Below are 20,664 nucleotides of genomic sequence, written 5' to 3' on the forward strand. Positions count from 1 at the left end.
GTCCCATCCCTTTTTCATTTCATCATCATTTCATGTTCATTTTATCATAAATTTCATGTTCATCGTCTGAATATAGCTGAAATATTGCTGTTCGGACGTTAAACCCCAACAAACAAACAAACATTTAAATGAAAAACTGATAAATTTGTCAGATATTTGTTCAACTGGTAACAGTCATGGATGAAATGGGAAAGCTGAAAGTCGGTGTCAATGTCGACATTCAAAGAACGGACGGTAATCTGCACTTATCCATATGACCTAAAGCGGTTGCTAATAACTCCCCAGCATGACTGGGCTTTTCGTCATTTACCATTTAAGCTAAGCATGTTGATTTATGTGCACTGTACAGTAGACTTGTTATAGAAACGAATGTGACGAACGTGTCTGATTGTTTCGTTGGTTTAAATTAAACAGGTTGGTGTAACTTTCAATTTATGATGCATCAGCCTGATGGGCCTTCAGGGATTTGATGTTACAGCTAATACTAGATACTGGGACTGGTCACTCCTAACAAAGTCTATATAATGTACAAAAGTAAATATGGCTCCCGGTCTAAATACTGGGTCAACTTAAAACATGAGATTTATATTTGACTTAAGCATACTGGGGAGATAGAAATTATTCAGGATTTTAGTTACAGAAGTTAATTATATTAGGAAGGCAATGACCTTGGCTTAAGTGCAAGCGAAGTCTAAAGCAAAAGTATCTGGTTCCCTTTTCAACAAATTTGGAATGTGTGCCTTTTATCATTTTGCCACCTTTTGTTAGGAATTTTTCATCAGTAATAAGTGGGAGACGGCAAAGGGAATTCCAAATATTTGTAAAATAATTGGAAGAACCAAGAATGTCAATAGAAGCCATCAACCAGCAAAAATGGAAGGTTACTTGTTCATCTTTTGACTGCTACTCTATTTTTAAAAATGGGTGAACTCTTACAAAAGTTTCATCAGTTTACTTCCTACTTATTATATTATTCATGCTACTTAAAATACTACTGATATCCCACAGAACTGTTCCCGGTTCAGTGTAAATTGCAGGGTTTTATCAAGATCCAACTTGAAGTAGCTTTTCTAGATGTCTTTTAAACTATTATCTAGCCTACATTTTTACTATTTCTGACGCTTTAATCATACAGTATGTATCCCGATAAAGTGTTTTGCTTAGACAAAAGTTTCTCAGGTGTCAGTATAATGAATTTTAGACAAATTTCTATTTCTATTCATGAGCTGGCTTATAGAATTAACAAACTTATTATGACAAAGTTATGATGGAAATACTGAGGTAGGGTGTGTTCACAAAACACTAAAATATAATAAAAATTTCAAAATTTTCCTGTAAAAATCAATAATTACTTATTAGTTTTCAGTAATTGCCCCTGAGAAAATTAATGAAATTAGTCGCCTTCTAACTTAATAATCCTCTTACTGACAAGCAGACATATGTGTCCATCACCAGCTCGTTGCCAAGCAGATATATATATCCTTTTTAAATGAAAAGGAACTTGTATCTTTAAATCTCTTTCTTTCCTTGCTATCAATGCATTAAGGTGTAGTGAAATGCACGTATGACTATTTAAATGTATAATAGAGTAATCAAGGGAACCAAGGTTATAGTGGTAATCAAAAGAATGTAATCCAGGGACAAAGACCAGACATGGAAAACAGACATGCACAACAAAGAACATAAAGTAACTAAAATCATACATACAAAGTAACAAAAGCAAATGAGCAACTCGGACTCCAATATAAACTGGAATCATGGACCAGGTGCACCTGTAGGGTAAGCGTCCTCTGCTTTTTTCTAGAAACACCCGCCGAGTCGCTCATAAAAAGTCAAGTACATAAACATGATTACATAATTTCATTAATTACGTCATGAACGCTGACTTCCAAAGATCTACAAAGTACACTTTCAGAATTTAAACTTGACAATGTCTGACTTTGATGACTGATGGTTTTTGACTTAGGACAACAGAAAAGATGGTGAGGTTGATGTTGATGAGCCAGGCAATAAGACCTGAGTCACTCACCTTTGGAAATCAGACAAACTTATATGATGATTAATCCATTCAAAGTGCAGATGTCAGTCCACATCTGAAAAAATCCTTGTGCAGAGATAAAGCCTTCTTCATATGGGTATTATGAAAAAACCGACGTTGAATCAAATCATAGTTTCATACATGTGTACTGGCAGAAAGGATATAAATTTCAATCATCCAACATGCCAGCACGTGGCTTGGTATTGAGAGAAAATCAACACATTTCAGAATATGTGTAATAAAAATTTGCCCTTATATACTCAAGTATAAGTTGATCCCTCCAAAAATTGGACCCCCTTTCAGTCTCAAATTTCTGGAACTTAGTCTTGTCCCGCTTATAAGTCAGGCTGATATTTGGCAGTTGCATTGCTAATATTCCTGAGTTACAATGAGTATACCTATTTGTTTTGCTAACTACAATAAATGTTGATATAAATTAAATGGTCAATTGTTACAGAACAATTGAAAGGTCTTTCCCACCAATTCTCTCTCGACAACTATCATGTTCATGAGAAATGACCTTTGTTTCACGGATAATGGCTTATTGTTTTCTAGCCTGTCCAGACGGCTCGATCGCAACATTTATTTCTTGTATATGTTTTAAAAGGTGAGGTTTTTGACAATTATTAAATTTGCAAAACAGCTCTGATTCTTATAAGAACGATGAATTCTGCAGTAACTGTGTTGTAATAAACTATTTTTTTCTGTCAATTCCATCAATATAATCAGTTGAGAACAAAATGAACTTGTGATTTTCATGAAAATAGATGAATTCAAAGGGAGATAATTATAACGTATTGCAAAGCAAAAGGTCTCAATCGTCACTTCCAGGTCAAATGGCCACCCCTCTATGAAGTACTAAAACACACTTAACCTAGAATTATGCATTGTAAAGGTATTATTTGAGTGTGTATTGAACAAATGTGGTCAAAATTAAACTCAGATTGTAAACTCTTATTTCGTACTTTTAAGTCTCTACAAAAGTATGAGTATTTTGTATAAGTGTGAATAATGTGCCTCCATTGTGTAAGTTGGAACAGCAATGTCGGAAGAAAGTGATTTTACAAAATTACTGTACAATAACTGTTTAAATATTTTGATAACCAAGAAGTCGGTCTCTGTTCTTGCTATTTTAAGGCAACTTACAGAGTAAATGTAGATTGATTCAGTACATGAGTACTTTGATTTTCCTATTTAAATGACAATTGAAAATTATTAATACATGTTTATTTATCGTGATATTCTCGCTATGCTGTTGTTTAAATGTTAGGCCATACATGGGATTGTTTTGCATTTAATGCTCGTAAATAGTGGTTTTTACTGATAAAAAGCTGGACACTCCCGATTTAGGTGCCCATGATATGTCTAAGGCCACTTTTTAAAAAAATGTATTGGAAGTATACTTTTAAAGACAGTTTTAAGAAACGAACATTACGCATGTATTAACATTATTTACTTATTGTCTTTATCCATACGCATTTTTTTAGATTAGTTTTTAAAAAATGCATTAATTACGGTAAGAACTGTTGTTTTCAACGTGTGCACCAATTTTCAAAGAGAGGTGATTTGCAGTAACGAAAACCGGCAAAGACACCACTAATGGAATTCGTTGTATAGTTAGAATATAGTTCTAAATGTCGGTGGAGAGTTTTCCTATATAGATACATATTTAGACAGTAAATACCGCGTTACCAGTAGTTATAACTCATACTATAAAGACTTAAACAAAAAAACTACAGCAAAAAAGTGCCTAATAGAGATTCAGAAATGAACATACAAATGAGGTAAAATATCTTGTCAAAGTTTGACTAAGAACCAAGAAATACAAAAATATACTGCAAATCATTTAAGATCAACAGTGAAGGTCCCAAGTCTATACGACTTACGGTTTAAATGTTTAGTGACCAACCGAACAATTTCATTTTAGGTCGCGAAATCGCGTAACCAGGGAAACCTCAAATCTTTTCCAAACTTTGTCAAATAGTACTGCCCCGGGTTTCTAAAAAATATGGAGCTTTCGGTTTGTGTGTATCTAAAAAGGTTTAAGAAATTTTAGCAAAATTAGTTTTTCCGCCACGGGGCAGATAACTCTGGACCGACAAATCATCACGTCTCACAGGGTGAATTCCAAAGATTGTCAAAATCGTGTCGTGATACGTTCAGCCAAAACTTTGGAAAAAAGAATAATGATAATAATCAGAAGAAATACAAAAAGGTCTTCCCATTGAAATGGGAAAGACCTTAATAAAATATGTCGAAAGGGCTTATATTGGTTATTCCAAGGAAAATATGGTATCCTGGAGTCAATACAACAAAAAAAAATGCAATTTTTGAAAATGTCGCGAATCGGTGTATTTTCACCGACTTCTGAAAACCGTCAAATTTGACCGGAAGTATGCATTGTGGCATATCATTGGATGTGGAACCATGCTTCTAAAATGATTGGAAGTAGTTTGAGTTGTCTATCTTGAACCATATTGGCAAAAATGGAAAAAAAACATTTTTGACCCAGTTTTTGACCATTAAAACAAATGACCTTGACTTTTGAAATGGGAAAGACCTTAATAATTACAAGCCAGAGTTGTTTTTACAGTAGTAAGTAATTAAATTCTTGACAAGCCATGTAAATTGTTTTACTACAGCCATTTTTTGATTCATTCTAGTTTTGGTACAACTAATAACCCAAATTAAAATCATTTATATAGGAAACAACAATGAATAAAACAGGAAGTTCATGATATTCTAACAAATCATTATTGAAGATATTTCAGTAAGTTAAGAGGTTTTATCTGAAGGAAAAAGAAATTAAAAACATATAATTGTCATAACCAACTCAAATATTGATTACTTTTGTCAGATTATGGTACATTATTGGGTCATGTTTCCATTACACCTTTTTTTTTGTTATATAAGCGGACACATGTAAAATGGATGAGTGGGAAATACAAATAAAATCATAGAAGGCCTGTATTTAGCAAAATAAAGACGGTAAACAGTAAATATAATTTTAATGCATTACATTTTAGCTGTAAAACGTAGAAGATGAACATTTTAGTTCATAAGATAGGTCTTGTCTATAAGTCAGAACCCTTCTCAGCAGTTAAAAATGTATCCCCAAAATCTTACTTAAAGTCATATATTGTAGAAGCTGTTCCATCTAGTTAGGAAGGACACTGCAGGTTATTAATGGTGAATTCAGAAGAAATTGTCATTTAACAAGGGACATAACAATACATGTAGATAAAAGCATTGTGAGATTTAGAGAAATAAACTGTCTTTTGTCAATGAAGAAAATATTTCATAATTTTGATTTATAAATAAAGGGATAAACTTCATAAAATTTATCAAGACGACCTAATTAATATGCATAAATGAAAACCGGAAGTAACACCCACTTACCATATATGGAAGTGCTATGTCATTGGTTCTCAATCTCCATTTGGGTGCATTGAAAATGTATACATGGGTGGCTTCTTTTATCTTTACATGGTTCGGTGCCTGGTGACACAGGTGTCGACGCAGGTGTATGGCTTCGATAATTGAAATATAATTGCATTTCTTTTGTCTTACGATTTTGGAAATGAAACAATTTACATGAATATTGGACACAATACACAATTTATAATGGGCAACCCTAGGAGTGTTGAAGGGAGTTTTTCTGGTACGAATAGTACTTTTTACCTCACCTTTGGCCATGTGAGCTATTGCCATCACTTGGCGTCCTTTGTCATCGTTATTAACAATAATACTAAAGTCTTCTCCTCTGAAACTTCTTGACCAATTAGAACCAAACTTGGTATGAATGTTGCTAGGGGTATCCTGCATAGAACTGATAAGGGGATTTTCAATCCGTTAAAAAAATGGCCGCTGTTACTAACAAGAGAACATAGGGGTCAGACAGTAGTTTTTTGCACATACATTTGTATCTCCAAAACCGTTAGATTAAGCTAAATTCTGTCATGGGTTTAACGTGGTCATCATGATGACATCTATCTGTGGTCAAATTTTGGTTTTAATCTGTTTAGCCATGTTGGAGTCATTGCCCTTTTTCAACTATTTTTGCTATTTTTTCATGTTATTTCTTTCAAAAGTCTCCTCCTCTGACATTATTTCATCAATTGGAAACAAACTTGTTATGGATGTTTGTGTATCCTGCATAGAACTGATGTAGGGATTTTTGATCCGTCTAAAAACATGGCCACTGTTAATAAAAACAGAACATAGGAGTCAGACAGTAGTGTTTCGCATATATCTCCAAAACCATTAGGTTTAGCCAAATTCTTTTAATAGCTGAAATGACCCTTTTTATTAGGACTATAAAAGTTGTCAGACGACTCCTTGTAAGAGTTATTGCCCTTGAAAGAAGAATTTTTTTTTACAGTTTTCAGTCAAGATCTTGAAAACTATGATAGATTAAAAGAAACTTTCAATTGTTGAAATGATCCTAATGGTACGTCCTACCAAAGACTTATGAGTCATAATTGTTGGACAACTTCTTGTTAAATTTATTGCCATTGAAAGGCAAAATTCAACCAGGTGAGCGATTCAGGCTTCTGAGAGCCTCTTGTTTTATAGGTCAGGTAAAATATTTAATTTTAGCAAAAAAGATTTAGAACAAGAGGAATCATCAGCACGAAACCTTTATGGGTTCTCAAATATACTATCAAAAACCAATAAAAAAATAAACATGTTCGTATTATCCTATAGCTGTACTAGCTTGCAAGGTACTGGTACACTTGACAGGAGTAATGTTACGTAAAAAGGGATCGAGATCAGAACAGTTTAAATCTTAGAATGTGAATTTAATTTATTTTATTTAAAAAGTTCAATCGAACATGACAGAACGTGATGAAATATTTCTATGTAATCTTTGAAAAGAAGTGGTGTCGTCTGTGGATCTAGTCTTCACACATGTAATAGTTAAATATTTCTGTCATTGTTTATCATTTTCTTCTCGAAGTTGTTTAAATTGATACAGCTGTATCAATATATTCGCTGGCAAACCAAAACTTTCAATATTTTCACTCTCCATTTTAGAAATCATGTAAAAAGTGTAGAAGCCCCATGCATATCAACCACTCTATCGATGAATTGAGAACCAATGACGTAGCACGGTCACGTGACCACATGACTAATTAAAATTTATATGGCTTGGGTCATTGTCCATTTTTGAATCAATTTATCTTCGTTTGAACCGTGCAAGTGACTACAAGGGACGTTTTTATGATATTTATTTGGTGTAATAAATCAAATAAACCAAAAATTGAAAAAAAAAAAATTTTGTGTCATGTCTTTTTTAAGTGCAGCAATGGATAAAAGTTTACAGCATTTCGTGAGATACAGAACTGCAGATAATAATTTATTTCTAATTCACTAATTGCAAAAATGTGGATATTCATGAGACATTCTACTTAGTATGATATGGTGGTAACTAATTAAAAAAATTTATATGTTGTTCATAGTAACACAGAACTGGTAAAATATTTGTCAATAAGCGGTCTGTCTAAATACTGCAAAGACCAGTCTTAGTGCACAAAGACCATAAAAGTAACACTAACACCCATGAGATAACATTTTTAGCTCACCTGTCTGTAGGCCAAGTGAGCTTATGCCATCACTTGGCATCCGTCATCGTGGACAACTTTTAAAAAATCTTCCCCTCTGAAGCTACTGGACTGATGGGTTTTAAACTTGGCATGATTGTTCCCTAGGATGTTCTGCACAAAATGACCGTTGGGATTTTTGATCCATGAAAAAGCATGGCCTCTGTTACTAAAATAGAACATACGGGTCAGATTGCAGTTTTTTGCAAATAACTCAAAAACCGTTGCCTTTAGCAAATTTCTGGCTGGGATAATATTGTTCAGCATTATGAGATGAACCTATGCCAAAATTTTCAAAACAATTTGTCAACTGATGTAGGAGTTACGGCCCCTGAAACAGTTTTTTTTTTGCATTTTTCGCATGTGCAACTTTGAAAATCTCAAAATGACTGTTGGGATTGTTGATTCCTGAAAAACATGGCCCCCGTTACTGAAAATAGAACATAGGGGTCAGATGGCAGTTTTTTGCAAATAACTCAAAAACTGTTGCTTTAGCAAATTTTTGGCATAGGGTAATATTGTTTAGCATCATGAGACAGATCTATGTCAAAATTTGCATAACGATTACAACTGATGTAGTAGTTACGGCCCCAGAAACGTTTTTTTGTTTTATTTTCGCATGTGCAACTTTGAAAATCTTCTTTTCAAAATCCATCGCACAGAATTCAATGAAAGTTGGCATGTATGTTTCATAGAGTATCCCACACAAATTGACTATTGGGATTGTTGATTCATGAAAAAACATGGCCACCATTACTAAAAATAGAACATAGGGGTCAGATGGCAGTTTTTTTGCAAATAACTCAAAAACCGTTGCCTTAGCAAATTTCTGGCATGGGTTAAATTGTGAAGCGTCATGAGAAGGACCTATGCCGAATTCATACCATTCATTGACTAATGTAGGAGTTGCGAATCCTGAAACAGTTTTTTGTTGTTGTTTTTTTTTTTCACATGTACAGCTTTGAAAATCTTCTTCTCAAAAACCATTTCAGATCATTGAATGAAAATAAGCATAATAGTTCTTTAGTGTATTGTGCTCAAAATGACTGTTGTGATTTTTAATCCGTGAATAGATATGGCTGCCTATACTATAAATGGAACTTAGGGGTCATAAGACAGGTTTTTGAAAAAAATTCAAAAATTGTTGCCTTTACCAAAATTCTGGTTCAGGTCATGAAAATGCTATGAAAAGCATTTCTTGCATTTGACAATTTAGTTGATTTTAACTTAGCCTGTCTCATTCCTCAAGTTTTTCAAATAAGCAAATGGTTAACCAGGTGAGCGATTCAGACTCTCTTGAGCCTCTAGTTCTAAAGTATTACAATTGGAATGGTAATTAAAAAATACATAAAATACACTAAATTTAGTGTATAAACAGGCATTTAGTCGTTAGAATTGTAGTCTTTCGTGCTAATATTTCCGGCATGTGCCGACAATCCTTTGTGTAACAGACCTTGACTGAACTTGACTGAATAACATTGTCAGTGTTAACAGTTTAGAATTATTTTAAGGGTGGAATTTATGAGTAATTAGAGTGTTTAAAATATAATTTTAATTGAACAAGTGGAAGGGGCTTAAATGAAAGTAATTATATTAGATATATTAATTAAACAATGTTTATTTAATTGATTTAATTGAGCTTAAATAATTTTTTTTTTTTTTTTTTTTTTTTTTTTTTTTTTTAATTGCAATTTTAGTATTAAGTCATACAGTTTTGAATAGTTAAACAATAATTATTACATTAATAACATTATTTATGGCAATGATTGTTAAGGCAACTTGAAAATCTTTTCTGTGTTGTATTTGCACGAGGTTATTTTTACAGTGATTGGGTTGTTTTATGTGGTAAGTTGGCACTACACGTTTTCCTACATTTTGACTGAACAGCATTTGAAGAATTCTTTTTATCTAGCAAAAGTCTCTGATACAGAATTTCTTTCTCCTCTGTCCATCTAAACACTGCAAAGACCGGTCTTAAAGCTTTAAGTCCATAAAAGGTGCACTAAGACCAATTAGGTGACATATTTCTGAAGTAAAAGTACTACCATTGATATAGTAATTTATAATTAAATAAAATACACTAAATTTAGTGCCCCGTGCAGGTCCGGGTGTTAAAAAATAGGCCTGCAGCAGCGCTAAGCTTGTCGTAAAAGGCGACTAAATAGTGCTCAGAATAGTGCCCACAGAGCAACTGGGATGTGTGCCCCAGGTCGTGGAATGGGGTACCCCTGGCGTGTTACATGCTGGGGTTGTCAGGCTATAATACGGAAAACCTGACCGCAAACCATAGTGGTGCACCGTGTTGGGAAAGATGCCACGTTCCTCGCACGTTAAAGAAACCTACTGTGGTATTCTCCCGGAGTGGGAACATTGGGCTCCGCCACAGGAGGCTAAATTTCCCGACCCTACCCACATCTCCCTATTTCCAATGGCAATCAAAATCTGTCGACCCCCATTGTCCTTGTGTCCCATCCCTTTTTCATTTCATCATCATTTCATGCTCATTTTATCATCAATTTCATGTCCATCGTCTGAATATAGCTGAAATATTGCTGCTCGGACGTTAAACCCCAACAAACAAACAAACAAACAAACTAAATTTAGTGTAAAAACAGTCATTGAGTCGTTAGATCTGTAGTCTTTTGTGCTAAAATTTCTGGCATGTGCCGACAATCCTATGTGTAACAGACCATGACTGAATAGATACCGACTGAATAAACATTGTTGTGTTTAACAAACAGTTCAGAATTATATTTCAATAGTGGAATTATGTGGGATTAGACTGTTGGAAATATATAATGTTAATTGAATAAGTGGAAGGGGCTTAAATGAAAGTAATTATATTAGATAGATTGATCAATGTTTCTTTAATTGAGCTGAAATAATTTTAGGGTGGATTTTTATTGTTGCAATTTTTGTTCTTGTTTTTATGAAAAATCGTAATGCTGATTTTGAAAAAGCTTTTAAAGAAATGAATAAATAAACAGTATTAAGAATAAGTCATACAGTTTTAAATAGTTGAAAAATCTTTTCTGTGTTCTATTTGCACGAGGTCTTTAACATTGATTGGGTTTTTTATGTCTCTGGTATGTTGGCACTGCATGTTTTCCACATATTGAACGAACAGCATTTGAAGAATTATTTTTTATCTAATACAAATCTCTGATACAGAATTTCTTTCTCCTCGGAAGATTTTGAAAACAAGCTCTGATACGTAACAGCATATGTCTTAAAAGAACCAAATAGTTCATAGTTTCCTGTTCCATTCAGGGACTCTTACAATGTCATGTAGTGCAGATCGTACAAGTGATGGAATCCATCATTGGACGAACTGGGAACAGATGAAATTAAACATCTTACAGTACGAACAATTTACGAATCCAGAACTAAGATTCATGCGTACCATTTAATGGAAAATATAGTAAGGAAAACATCGAAAAAAAATCTTGTCCGTTTTATATGTTCCTGATAACATTAATTATGGATATTAGAATGAAACAGAATTAATTATAAAATTTGAAATTGCATAAAGCTACTAAAAAAATTAAATTATATGAAATAAATCTTATTCACCAAAAATTAACATATTATAAAACAAATGACTTAAAGATTTTTTCTCCCTACTCTCAAATTTTAAGGACATATAAAACTTATACTTCACTTACATTTTGGAACGTATATATGTATTTTCTTCACGTAGTATGCGGAATACCAAATTAAATAATAATACGTCTATTTTAACTTTATTTAATATCAAATTAAATTGATAATAATGTAAAAATTAAAAAAATCAATACTATTTTCTAATTTCAAATTAGGTGAAAACTTATATGTAAATGACTAAAAGACAAGTCTCGACAAACAGCTTTCGTAACTAAACGAAAACCAAGGTCGCCACCTTGCTATTTTCAAAATAGAACTAACAGAACTATGATGCGTGTATACCAAACTTTGTAAAAGACATCGTTTCCATTTTGTTGGCATTTTATATGCATTTACTTTTATTGCTGAAACTGAGTAAATTTTGAAAGGCATTACTAAGTTGGTAAAACATTTTCCATGCATTATAATTTTAACTTCAAATAATAAACTGTTTACATATATACAAAAATTTCATTTCAAGTATATTAACCAACACCAGAGGGTGTGTGACGGGTCTAAATTTTGTAGAACTATCGGTGTAAACAATTGCATGTTGCACATGTTTGTTTATTCGAAATGTCAGTTACCTCCTTTATAATTTCAATATTTTAAAAAACATTCTATATCTTCAACAGTAAAGGACTTTTTCCATAATTTGTAATTGCAATAGTTATAGGAAAGAAATAAAATTCCTTCTACTTACATAAGATTTTGATATTTCAGTTGAGCAATATTGAATATTTGTAACATTTCATGTAACATTTCACCTCAGAGTATGTCATAAATGTTAAGAATAAGTTGCCCTTATCATTAAAAGTTGATAACCGTCCATGCAAGACCCGACAGGGTAGTTATGGACCTTAAAACCCCCCTAGTAAGTTAAGGTTAATACTTTAACTGCAAGAAAGTTAACGAATTTAAAATATCACTATAATTTTTTCACATTGAAACTGAATTCATAAGTCTTTTATAGAGGAACTTAAGGCTTCAGTGATACATTGTCAGCTTATTCACCTCTATATATTTGTGTTATATAAGATGTATCTGTTTTTAAAAGCACTTGGTCATCTGAGAAAGGTCTTTCAATACAATAAGGGTGTCATGCATATATTAATCATGCAGTCAAATTTACTCAGTTTGCAAATTATGATGCAACCTTCATTTTCAAAAGTTGGCAGGTAAGCAATTGAATACAAATTACTGACTTAACACAAACATACAAAATCAATGTCCCTTCTTTGTTGAGAAAAAAAATGCTACGCGCTAAAGTGCCCTCCTCCCTCCGCCCCTCAATTTTCAAATCCTAGCTAGAACACTGGTTACAATGTATGTACAACTTCCTAGTCAAATATCAAGGTAAAAAAAGAATTAAAAAATCTTAGAATAAAATCGCACATAACGAGACTATGTAATAACTTCAAATAATTCTTCATATCAGCTTGTTTACCACCTGTTATTGACAGTGGGGCCCACAGCGATGATTCCCATCTCATTGATATCTATTTTTTTTATGCCCCCGCAATGATAAGTTGAGGGGGCATATTGTTTTACCCCTGTCCATCCGTCCGTAATTCTGTCGGTCCCATAAGTTTTCCGCACTTTTTAAAAAAAAAATCCTTGAAGATATTGAACTGATTTTTTGTATGCGAGTCTTTCATGATTAGTTACAGATCAAGTTAAAGTTTCTTTTCGCTACGCTGAGTTTTACCAAAATTATGGGCCCTGGACTTAAAAAATTCCATGGAAATAACAGTTTTCTGCACTTTTTTGTAAACCCTTGAAGATATTGAACTGATTTTTTGCATGTGAGTCTTTCATGATTAGTTACAGATCAAGTTAAAGTTTCTTTCTGCTACGCTGAGTTTTACCAAAAATATGGGCCTTGGACTTAAAAAAAAATCATGGAAATAACAGTTTTCCGCACTTTTATTGTAAACCCTTGCAGATATGGAACTGCTTTTCGGTATGTGAGTCTGTCATGATTAGTTACAAATCGAGTATAAGTTTCATTCTTCTACGCTGAGTTTTACCAAAATAATGGGCCCTGCACTTTAAAAATTGTATTGAAATGATAGTTTTTCGCCATTTTTTGTAAATGCTTGAAGATATTTGACTGGTTTTTAGTATGTGAGTCTGTCATGATTAGTTACAGATTGAGTTTAAGGTTCGTTCAGCTATGCTGAGTTTTACTCAAAACCACATGCGGGGGCATGTGTCTCACAGACACAATAACACATCTGACAAAGTGCTTTTTACAATTATGAGTAATGATATAGCTGTATGAAGGTTAAATGCGGGGGCATCACTTTATCTAGTTTTTTTTGGATTTGGACTCTCTTAAATCGACAAATAATGACCATATTAATTGTGCAATAGAAATTTGAAAGATTCTGGTCTTGTCGGATATTCAAATAAGATTTATCTTTATTGTCTTTGTTATTTGATAATTCCCCATGCAAATATCCCCACCCCCATACAATCTCCATTGGGTATTTCTTATCAAACATTTTCATTATCGAATTCAATTTTATATTTTTAAATTCTTAAACAGTTTAGCTGTTATTTTTAATTAAATATACATGTAATATATTTCTTTAGATCAATAATGGATTTGAACCTGTTTACCTCATTCCCCCCCATACAACATTGCCATCCCCATACCCCATCCCCCATATACCATAGAATGGGAAGCTTTCCCCATACAAGTAAACTATCTATTTTGGCACACATACAATGTACATATGTACTCCGTTAATTGTTTACACATTCTTCATTATACATTTAACATGTACATGCATATTTAGATTATATCTTGCATTAATGTTTTGCTTCAAACTTTAGGAAGGATTCATTCAGCTGTAATCAGTGATGTAAATGCTGAATCAAAGAGTGTTACCGTTGAATGGTTCGAAAAAAAGAGAAACAAAAGGCAAAGAGGTAATAAATTTTACAATCTGAGTTTAACATTACGACAGTTCCACTAGTGCTCAGGACAGTAAATCATAATCAGAACTTTAGTCTTAAACATCAGAATCTGATTGTGATGACTAAGTTGTGTAAGAATCTTAACCATATTTGTTGCATCAGTATAGCATTTGAATTTTGTATAGTGTCAAGGTCAAAGGGGGCTAACTAATTTCCTGGGTTTTACTTAATCATAGCGTGACCAAATATTGTGATAAAATATACTGACGAACTCATTCAAATTATACAAAAGTAGTCTTAATAGATATATTTGCATTTCAAGACAAGTATGGTGTTATAATAATATTATTTGCCATAGTATACTCACACAATGGTAAATTCAAATTAGCAATTATATACATTTATACATATATGCATGTATCTAAAATTTGGTGATGACTGTTTCTCACCACACCAGTGTTCTTCCCAGGCCATTATAGCGCTGTACTTTGCACCGCTATGATTTCTTATTACTGTGCTATCAGTAATTCATTTTAGTTAGAATGCACTTTGAGCACTGTGCTATACTTTTGGAGGAAGGCCATAAGAGCTGTGCTATGCCAGGATGCACTGTGGTACTTAAAAAATAATGGGGAGAACACTGCTGACATATGTTTTAATGCCACTTTATATTTGGTATGCAACTTCAATTGCAAGTTCCATTTTGCATCTGGCTTACCTCTTACCCATGTGCCTGCCTAAAAATTACATATACATGTATAGCCTTTTAAATCGATGTAAACTTTAGGTCAACATTTTGAAGTACGTCTTCATTTCTTTTGAAATAAGCCATTAAAAATATTTATCTTTTTTATAGATTGAAGTAGAAGCAATTTTTATGTTGAACCCTGACCTGCAATCAGCACCCACCGCTCCTTCAGGAAGAGAGACGAAATCATCAAAGGTAAGTTTTTATACGGCTGCAAAAAATTGCAGTGGTATAATGGTATCATCCTGTTGTTGTCTGTTATTTCATGACAGGACAATAACTGAAGTACAAGTGTATAGATCTTTATGAAATTGTACCACATGGTGCTATACCACCAAAGCAGTGTTCAAACAAGAAAATTGCACAATAGCCCCCTTGACAGTAAAACGGGGTCATTTTCAAATAGAAGGAAGACAACATGCCAGTTTGATAGGTGGTCATTTTTGGATAACAGGAGAGTTTCAACCAGTAGATAAGTTATCCTCAGGTTCTTTTCTGCTCTCAGGACAATGCAGCATCATGGCACTTTGGTGCAGGGTGTATGTACAGTGATGAAGGTTGTGCTCTATTTACATGTGGTGGTGACTGCAATCTGTATGTGTCGTGCTAGTTAAAATCGATATAAACAAGTGCTACATCTACTTCATCTTAACAAGCCCTGATTTGAAGGATTCAAGGGCTTGTACGGTGGCAGGAAATTCAGACAGGTGAATCAATAGTCTGACGCCAGATGAGAAGAATGAACATTTGTATATTTCAGTCCTGTAGAATAATACAATAAATCGGATTGTGTTTCCTCTGGTGTTCAGGCTTGTTGGGTGTAGGTTTTGTGCTTCAGGGATGTTCACCAAGTTGCATACATCAGCATGAGGTTGATGTTGGTTCTATGTTGCTGCAGAGTTTGTCATTAAGTCATTTTGTCCAGAAAAAGTTTTACTTTTGCTTCTCCTGTTGTGGTCAAGGCTACTGGTGCTTTAAATAACGAACATGCATCTTGACATGGAACTGAAAAAAATCTGGAAATTCAGAGATCAACCTACGTAATACTGTGCGCCCGCAGGGCCCACATGCCACACTTTTTGTTTGTCATATTGAAATATCCATGCCAATGGCCCAAGGATATGGCCTGGAATGAACACTGCCAAACGAAGCCCTGGATCAATTTTGGAGGTTGTGACTTGATCTTTTCAGGAATTAAGGGCCTGAGACAAGCATTTTCATGATGTCTTGACAATAACCTGACTATAAAAGAATGGATCTCCTGTGAAACAGTACTACAAAGTGTCAATCCACAAAAGAAAGGCTTTTTGGGTTTAGTGATTCAAACCATTTAGGAATTAGAGGAAAAGAGGTAAAAAAACAAGCATTTTCATTATATCCAGACAATAACTTGATTAATTGTGAATAACTCTCTGTTTTTCTTTGGAACAATGCTTTACCATGGCAAGTTACAGATTAAGTTTAAATTTAGTTTTGGTCCGCAATTTTATGCTGAGTTATGGCCCGTGGACTAAGAAAATTAATGCAGACTTGAAGGTTTCCACACTTTTTTTATAACAAATTTTGCATGAAATTTGCATTCAGTTTTCTTCAACAGTGATTTCTTTTAGTACAGGACTTTGTATTGCCATGCAATGCACTCAGAATGCTTGTTTAATTATGATAGATGTGTTGTAGTATTATTTTTTATAAGCTGGTCAATTTTGTTTTCTATAAAAATTTCACGTTTTGCGATTTTTCATGAAAAAATGTGGGACTTTCCGTTTTCATGCCCTATTGCTTTTTGTTTGGTATATTAGCCAATGGGTGTATCATGCACTCATGGCAAAGCTCTTTATTGAGAGAATGTAGTTATGAGATACTTGAATGAGCATAAGAAAGTTTTATTTTGCAGGGGAATAAGCCAGATGGTGATGGTCCTTCAGCTAGACAACTTAATGTTGTCAAGAAAAGTAAGTTGTTTTCTAGATTCTTGCAGGAATGGATTACAAGATTATCTCCCCTTAACCAAAGGTCAAAGGGAGTTTATGCTATCACTTTTTGCCTGTCACCATCCTTTCAAATCCACGTATAAAGGATTGTTTTATTTGTCACAACCAACCTTATAAAAGTAATAGCACTTTTTCTGTCAAATTGATGATTTCCACATTTTTTATGTGACTCCAAAATTGTCGAATTATGATATGGTATTGTTTTTAATACCAAATGGCGTATATCGCAGAAACAATTACCGGCACTGATTTTATGAATATGGGGACGGGGTACCCATCTCTTATTTGCTACAGCTCTTACACCATCGGTAGGAATTTAATGAAACTTTTTCAGAATCTTTATTACGGGGTGAGGAATGGTAACAGACTAAAAGTGGTTATTTAAACGTTCACAGACCAACCCTTGTTATTTAAAGACTTTTTGAGATTTATTCTATGACAGAGGAGGGTGTTTTGTTTTATGGTATTGTAATGTGCATGAGGTCTCCTTGTTACTGTAAACGTGACAATATAATCTTTAAAAATACTGGAATGATTCAAGTTCACTCAACATGCTTCAAGCACATGTCCAAAAAACACTATATTTGTTGGGTTCCATGTTCAGAAGAGTCATATTGCATGTGAAAAACGTTACCTTTGAAGAGTATTGACAAGTTTAATTTATTATTCAAACGTCAAATATTGATTATAGTATATTTTTAATGAAGTAGCACGACACCGTCTTCAGTGTTTATGAATGACATTATTTTCGTTTACTTTCACTCCCGGGTTTTGGGGATGGCATTTCATAAGTTTTCAACATAGGTCTAAGTAATATTTTTATCAATTTGATATTGTTTAATGTAAATGTTGACTCCTAGAATGATAGCAGTTTCTATATTTATTTCAATATTTCAAACCTATAGATGTTTGGGACCATGGACTATTTGTAGTGACATATTTCACCACTTCACATAGCAACATCATCAATGGAAACACTAGCCAATTAATTTGAGTTTTATAGAAAAAGAACAAGTTCATGGAAGAGAACCACAGGGATCTTTACACAATTATGAAATAACATAAGGGACATATTATAAGCCAAGGTTCTTTTGTTTGCTTACATGTAATCATTATCATGAGCCTGCGTATGAATAATTTCGAAGGTATAAATACGGAGCAAGTTCGCAAGAACATGGTAGATTGCATTTGGCTGCAGTGCTATCAACATCATTTGAAATATAAGGAAACAGCCATGGGAAGGACTTCCTGCTGGAAACCATCATTAATGGAATCACCCGCCACACCGATATTGTCGTTTGATGTTTATTGCATTTTACATCATACGATGTTTTCCGCCAATATAGGAGCGCCACTGGAGGAATTTAATGGGAACCTGACTTTGAAGTGAGTGAAATGCAAGCATTATTTATGGTGGATAAGAAATATGAAGGGACTTTAGGACGCATGGTTAATACTTTTAAGGATCGTTTGATGTGGAAAAGGAACTAGGAACTATTAACTTTAGTTGGTGAATACTAGTATGAGTGCTGTTCAAGAGCTATTAGTAAATTAGAGTTGGACTAGGATGAGGCAACATAACAAGGCACACAAGGCTTACATTTTATTAAAGACACAGAAACTGCTATCACCAGGGGTCAATAAGATTTAAAACTGAGAACTATCTTACCAAACGAACCATTCGCCATATCTGTTACAATATAATGTGAATTATACATGTTACCCAAAAACTTTTTACACATTCTATGGAATAAAAAATGCATGCATCTTCCGAAAGGTAGACATCACTTTACGCTTTATTTAGGCATCTCAGTATAATTTATCAACATCTAAAAGGCTGATCTTGAGTGAAAATTGAATTTATAAGAGACATTTGCTGCCTTCTTTATAAGAGTAAAATTATGTGCAAGAGGTGCCTCATTAAGAGTTTACATTAAAACATATTTCCCAATAGAATTTATGGCCGTTGATGATAATAAATTTAGTTATTAATAACAAAACTGCTGAATTGCCTCAAAGGTATTTATGAATGCATTTGCATGCTAACTCTATTCAAAACCTTTACAGCAAAGATTTTAAGTTTTCGTCTGTACATTCCCATTTAATTTGCTATTTGATCACAATTAGTCCATGAATTTAAAATAAAATTCCAAAAAGTCTGCTACTTTTCTGCCCCATATATTATGTCTCCCCTGTTCATCTGTCTGTCACCCTTTTGTAATTGTAACTCTCCAGAAACTGCAGCTCAAAATATCTTGAAACTTTTTAGGTAGTTAGGTTAGGACATGATTTGTAGTTGTGCATATTACCAGGAATTTATGATCCTCTAAATGTTATGAGCTTAGGAATGGGTGAGACATACGTTTTTTTAACTTTAATTACACTTATTACAATTGTATACCTCCTACTTTGTATGTTACAATTTGACTCAAATCAATTGCAAGGTCAAAAGGTACTTTTTATCAAATGGGGGAGCAGGGCATTAATTTTGTGAGCAATTAAAAGCTTTACTTAGAAGGAAGCATCTTTATGATATGAGTATAAATGTCAAGCCGAAAATGAATTACAAATGTATTATATGAAAAAAAATGGTTCAGGCTTTATATAACTGAAGTCTACATGATTTATTTTAATTAAACTTACAATGACTGCAAAAGACAAGAAGTACTCTTATGAAATTTGAGGTTAATAAGCTCAGAAGTCAGCAGCCTGTTTCATTTTGTATTACTGATAACATAATTAAAAATACTGCAAACCTTTCAGCGATTTTTCTATATATGATTTAGAGCCAATATAAGACTGTTTCCCAATGCCTTGAGCATGATCATTTTCCTTAATGTCTCCAAAAATTACCAGAATCCTGCTATTCATTGATTTTTTTAATTTGACACGTGCAGGCTCTGCTCACCTGATCAGGTGAAAACTTTTTAAAACTCCAAAATTAAATTTTCCCTCACTTCTCAACTTCTGTCGATAAAGATGTAAATTAAGGACTATTAATGCAACAAGCTGTATGATGAAATAGAATTGACTTAAAAATTCACAGTTCGTTGTAAATTTTAATAATTTTTTTTCCTAAATTGAAAGGCACAGGCATCTTTCAAAAAAATTGAATAATCACTGCCTTTAATGATACCCCCTGCTAACTGCAAAGTGTGGGGTGGGGAGTAATTAGGTTTCACCCTGCCTGTCTGTCCCAATTTTTTTGTTAGTAGCTTGCAGCATTGTTATGAAACTTTGTAGGATGTAATATAACCATGTTGTGTCAAGATGTGCATAGTGTCAGTAAAATATGTCTGGACAAAACTTGTAGAAATGACAGATGTTGACCTTAAGCCTTTTTCAGCAAAACTTGGTGTCATGGGTTGTCCCCAACTCCTCCTCAGTGACCTGCAGGATTGTTATGAAACTTAATAGGATATTAGATTACCATATTGGGATGTGCACATTGTCTGGATTTGTGTAATGGACATCCTGCTATCAAACATGAACCTGATCCTCCGAAACCTCTTGGCGCTGCAGGTAAGGTTATGATGAACACAAAAGCTGTCACAATAAATATAAATAAACTAGTAATAAATATAAAAAAATATAAGTGTCCTGCAATGGTGATCAAATATATTAAAAGCACATCAAATGTTACTTGACGTAAATAGGATTTTTAAAGTTGATTAAATATCTCTTTTCTTCAGTCTTCAGAGTTCTGTTTGTAGTATA

At 33.5% G+C, this 20,664-nt stretch overlaps 1 pseudogene; it reads left to right on the forward strand.

Annotated features, from left to right (window-relative positions):
• Nucleotides 1-112: 112 nt before the first annotated feature.
• LOC148613186 (kinesin-like protein KIF2A) overlaps nt 113-20,664 on the forward strand; it is a 35,259-nt pseudogene continuing 14,707 nt past the window's right edge.

The sequence above is a fragment of the Perna viridis genome, chromosome 6, assembly GCF_037379345.1.
Source record: "Perna viridis isolate PV_CMFRI_1.1 ecotype Kerala chromosome 6, ASM3737934v1, whole genome shotgun sequence".
NCBI classification, from domain to species: Eukaryota; Metazoa; Mollusca; class Bivalvia; order Mytilida; family Mytilidae; genus Perna; species Perna viridis.